Here is a 5,679-nt window from a genome sequence, read left to right on the forward strand (position 1 = left end):
CTGGGCAGAGGCTGCCTGGCAGCCACAAGACAGGAACAATGTCCAGCCAGCGCTGACGCAGGGTGGCTGGAGCAGCTGATCTCGAGCTGAGATGGTCCATGTCTCATTCACCATCTCTGAGCCACCCGATCCATGCCCCAGGCCCAGGTCCCTGCCACTGAATGCTCACACCCACCTGCCCTGTGGGCATTGCCTGGCGAGCCCTGCGCATCCCTGCCCGCTGACTGCTCACACCCACCCGCCCTGCCGTGGGCACTGCCCAGAGAGCCCTACGCGTCCCTGCCACTGACTGCTCACACCCACCCATTCCATGGGCAGTGCCTGGCGAGCCCTGCGCATCACTGCCACCCACCCGCCCCGTGGGCACTTCCCAGTGAACCCTGCATGTCCCTGTGTGACGAACTGGCACTGTTCTTAGGGTATGTCTACACTACAGGATTAATCCGAATTTAGATAATTCGAATTTGGGAAACAGGTTGTATAAATTCGATTGTGCGCGGCCACACTAAGCACCTTAATTCGGTTTTTAACCACATTAATTCGGTGGTGTGCGGCCACACTACCCCATTAACTTAAACACAGTAATTCGGTGGTGTGCGGCCACACTAACCCTAATTCGAATTAACAAAATCGATTTAGGCTCTACTCCGTTCGTCGAGGTGGAGTACAGAAATCGATTTAAAGGGCCCTTTAATTCGAATTAACTGGCTCTGTAGTGTGGACGGGTGAAGGGTTAATTCGGATTAACGCTGCTAAATCCGAATTAATCCCGTAGTGTAGACCAGGCCTAAATGTGGTCTTTGAATGCTGAGTGGGGAGTGTTGGCCTGGGAAGGTGGCGGGGGGGTTGGCTGGGACGGTCTGCATTGGGGGATGGGAGACTGGCCTTGAGGGAAGATACCTGAGCATGTAACGTGAGAACCCAGGAAGGGGGTTGGAGCCAGGTGACACCTCTGCCCGGGAAACTGGACAAAGGCTGGGGGAGGAGCCGGGGGGAGGCTGGGTGAGAGACGCTGGAGGGAGTGGGAGGTTTCAGGAGCTGGCTGGTAATGGAGGGAGCCCAGATGAGGCTCTACCCCCCCACCCCCAATGGGGCTGTGGTGCCCCTGGGACTCCAAGATGGACCTAACTGAGGGGGTCCTGTTGTCTGTGCCTGCAAGACCTGTCTTGGATTGTGTTCCTGTCATCTAAATAAACCACCTGCTTTACTGGCTGGCTGGGAGTCATGGTGAATTGCAGGAAGTCGGGGGTGCAGGGCCCTGTGTCCCCCCCACACTCCGTGACACCCTGCCACTGACTGCTCACACCCACCCGCCCCGTGGGCACTTCCCGGTGAACCCTGCATGTCCCTGCCACTGACTGCTGACACCCACCCATTCCATGGGCAGTGCCTGGCAAGCCCTGTGCGTCCCTGCCTCTGACTGCTCACACCCATCTGCCCTGTGGGCACTGCCCAAGGCATTCCTGCCCACTGACTGCTGCCCGGCGAGCAACTGCGCATCTCTGCCTGCTGACAGTTCACACCTACCTGCCCTGTGGGCACTGCCCAGCGAGCCCTGCGCATTCCTGCCCTCTGATTGCTCACACCCACCCGCCCCATGGGCTCTGCCGTCCCAGGGACACTCACCAGCGAAGTCGTGCACCAGGTCCTTGATCAAGTGGCCCACGATGGCATAGGCAACGAGCCCCACGATCAGCGCTGCCATCAGCAGGTACAGGACATAGCAGGGCAGGCGGATGGCATCCAGGGCTGGAGGCTTGTAGTCCGTGTACAGGGCCTCCTCCCGCTCTGGGGTGTCCTGCAGCAAGTGCCGCATCCCCAGCGTGCCATCAGCCACGCTCCCGCTGCTGCCCGAAAAGGCCTTCTCCAGAAGAGCCTGGCGAGCCATGTCAGCCCCCATCTGCCCTCTGAGTCTGTGAAGCCCTCCGAGACGTCCTGCACTGCCCGATGCTGCCACCCCAGCTCCTGCTGGCTGGCCCCTGGGCCCAGTTCCAGAGGCAGTGCCAGGCAGCGGCTCCGCACTCGGTTTCCAGGTGCTGCTGCCCGTGAGATCTTGCCAGGTGGAGATGAGCGTCCGTGAACAGCCTATGCCCGACTCCCCGGCCCCGTCACTGGACCCAGCGGGATTCACAGCTCTTGCGACGGGGCAGGCAGGCGAAGAGCCGCGGGGTGCAGCTGGAGCGTGGGGCGCGACCCCTGCTAGGTCAGTGGTGACTCAGATTCGGGGGCCCCAGTGTTGTGGAAGGAGGGGGTCCCATCTGCCCCCGGCACCCCAACTTCTGCTCAGCAAGCCCCATGCATGGAGGAAGAACAAAGCTGGGGGTGCAAACTCCCCTCTCAGACAGGATCTGCAAGTTGTGCCCGGGCAGGGGGAGCCCAGGCCGGCTCCAGGGCCCTCCCAGGCCTTTCTCTGCCCCCCACGGGGTCCGGAGGGACCGGACAGCCGGGACCCAGCAGGCTAAGCTGAGTGTGGCCATACGAGGGAGGCAGTCAGGGGCGCTGTCCAGATTGTACCGACCCTTCCCTCCTGGGTGCCAGGCGTGTCTCAACACCCCCCAGCCCACAGGCCTCTCTTAGGATAAGGGGATGATGCTCTGGAGGGGATGAGCTCCCCCCAGTGGCTCCCAGCACCCAGTCGGGGCAGGAAGAGGAGGATGGCTCGGTGCCTCTGGCCAGGCTTTGCCTTGGGTGCACCGAGAGCAGCTGGGCAGGATGGAGCCACGTCCCCGACCCCTTAGTCCGCCTCTGGCTGTGCCAGGCTAGGAACCGCTGGAAATCTTACCCCTGGGAGCGGCCGAGATGCTGCAGGGCTCCCAGGCACATCTGCCCCGTTCCCTCGGGGGGCGGCCGCAGCAGGCTGGATGGGGGCTCTGCTGCTGCCCTGCGGGAGCTCACACAGCCAGCGATGAGCGCTTAGCGGCTGGGGTGGGCAGACTGGCCCTGGGCTGGCGGGTGAAAGCCAAGTGCCCACAGCTTTGGGGAGGGACGGCTCCCCGCAGGCGGAGCTAATCCCTCCCAGGCTGGAATTTCCTGGACAGATGGTCTGAGACCAGCAAGGGAAGTCCCCACACAGGAGCCTGCAGCTCTGTTCCTGGCACGGGGGGGGGGGGGGGGGCACAGGGGGCTCCTTTGGGGGGGTTGGGGAGACAGCTCTGGGGCCAGCCCACCAGGTTTGGGGCCGTGGAACCAGCTGATGTCCTGCTGTTGAGAACACACACACACACACACACCTCAGTCAAAGGAGCTGGGGCCTGTTCCCAGCGCAGATGCTAGTTTCATGTCCAAGGCTGGCTCAGGACACTCACAGCAGGGGAGGGGGATCCATGATCTCCAATATCATTGGCTAGCCATTAATGATCTAATTTGCATATGCATAGTAATATGGCATGGGCCACAGGAAAGGCTTTGCCCACCATCCTCCCTGCCCGTCCCACTGGGAGAAATCGCCCCACAAGCCTCAGCCTAGCTAGTACAGCAGTGCAGCCACCTCTGGGGCAGAGCATGGCAGCTGTACGGTAAGGAGCTACGCTGCCGCAAACCTCAACACCCCCACATGGAAACCACTGGAGTTTAGGGAGCCAGGCAGGGGTTCCCCAGGTTGGAATTTGGCTGGGGCACAGGGCCGGCTCTTGCCCTGTCTTCCGGGGGTGGCAGCTTTACAGCTCAGCTGAAATAACACTAACTCAGGGTGTTTGGGAGGCAGCATTTGCCAAAGCGCCAGGACCCAGCCGGGCAGGTAATAGGGGGTGGGTGGCTCTCCCAGGTTCTCTTCTAGGGCTTCAGTGTCTCTGCCCTGGGACTTCCGGCAGCAGTGGACTCTCCACTTCCCTCCCCCCACAAAAAGTTCAGCAGGCCAGGACTCCTGGGTTCTATTCCCAGCTCTGCCCTTGACTCACCCCGTGACCTTGAGTGAGTCACTGCCTCTTTGTGCCTCAGTTTCCCCCAGCTGTATGAGTCGATACTGAGAGCTCTAACAGCTAAACCATCCAAGTCGTATCAGCCTCCGGCACTAACGCGGGGAGCTACCAGCCCAGCTCAAGGGCTGCGCCGAACATTGCCAGCAAAGTGACGTTGCCAACATGTGCTCTGTGTCGAAGCCCAAACCATCGTGGAGACGTGTTGTTTTCCCAGATGTGGGAGACCCAGGTTCAAGTCCCCAGGCCTTCCCTAGCCAGGCAGGGACCCGGCTCCCAGGGCAAGAGAGGGTCAGAATCTCCCCTCGCCCCCAGAAGCCAAAATGCTCAGCGACACAGTCTGGGTCACAGAAACAGTCAAAGGGTTTCGGCCCCATCCCCCTGCTGAACAACACCACGGAGCCAAACTTGGAAATGGCCATAACAGAACTGTCCCCTTCAGCTGACCCCCGACCGCCCCAGGACCCCCGGCCCTACTGGACACCAGCTCCATCCAGCCCACCCCCAATATATGCCCTCCCACCCCCAATACCCAGCAACCTCCATGGCCACAGCACATTCCTTTGCCAGTCTCTTGCCCATCCGATGCATGGTACTGGCACGGCTCTCCCAGCCCCCCTCTTTCCACCCAGTGCATTGGCCCGTGGGGGCCACACGTCGCCTCCCAGGAGCACAGACAGGAGCTGGGCTGGCTGCGGGTCTTTGCCCCCCTCCCGCCCCAGCGAAGAGCTGCAGCCGCATAAGAGGGTTTAGGAAATAAGAGGATTGAGGGAGTGACTCAGAAAGGGCTTTTGCTGAGGAAAAAGCATCTGTGAACAAACCGGACACAGCTGCTGGCCTCCGGCCCCGGCTGGGAGCAGCCGGGAAAGAACAAGTGGAAAGCAAGGCCGAAGCCAGCCCGGCCACTGGGCCCTGCTGCCACACAAACCACCAGGCTCACGTGTCCACGAGTGGCTGGTGACCCCAGTGACCTGGCGTCACAGCCCAGCGCCCCTTCAGCCCCTGAAAGCAGAGTGCCCTGTGGAGCTGCTGGCCCAGCCTGGTGCCCCCAGTTCGAGGGCGTTGATAACTGGAGAGGGTCAGAGGGGAGCCGTGAGGACGTTAGAAAACCTGCCCTGTAGCGAGACTCAGAGCACAACCCATTTAGCTTAACCCAACACTCTCCTTCCTGGTGTCCCTCCCCAAAGCCCCCATGGCAGTAACATGCCCTTTGCCCCCTTGGTGCTGTTCACTCTGCTTGTGCCTTATAACACCTCCCCCCTCCGGTAAATCAAGGCAGGGACCCTCGCTTACGCTGATCAGTGCCCAGCACAGCAGAGCCCGGATCTCAGCTGGGGCCGCTAGGTGCTATTGTTATACCAGCCCAGAGCTGACTGGCACAGCTCCCGTGCCCAGGGTGAGCCCTCCCTCGCCACGCCAGAGTAGCGTTCGCACCTCCTTCTTTCCAAAAGCCACATGGTCCTTTGTGCCACGGGGTGAGACAGCTTCATGAACCTTGACCACACAGCTGCTGGCCGGGGGCTCAGGCCCAGCGGGTGAGGCACCGGGAACCTCGGGTGCGCGGCTGCTGGCGGGGGGCTAAGGCCCAGCGGGTGAGGCAGCGGGAACCCCGGGCGCGGGGCTGCTGGCTGGGGGCTAAGGCCCAGCGGGAACCCCGGCCGCGGGGCTGCTGGCCGGGGGCTAAGGCCCAGCGAGTGAGGCAGCGGGAACCCTGGGCGCGGGGCTGCTGGCCGGGGGCTAAGGCCCAGCGGGTGAGGCAGCGGGA

The sequence above is a fragment of the Terrapene carolina genome, unplaced genomic scaffold, assembly GCF_002925995.2.
Source record: "Terrapene carolina triunguis isolate 2854851 unplaced genomic scaffold, T_m_triunguis-2.0 Scaffold194, whole genome shotgun sequence".
Taxonomy (NCBI): Eukaryota; Metazoa; Chordata; order Testudines; family Emydidae; genus Terrapene; species Terrapene triunguis.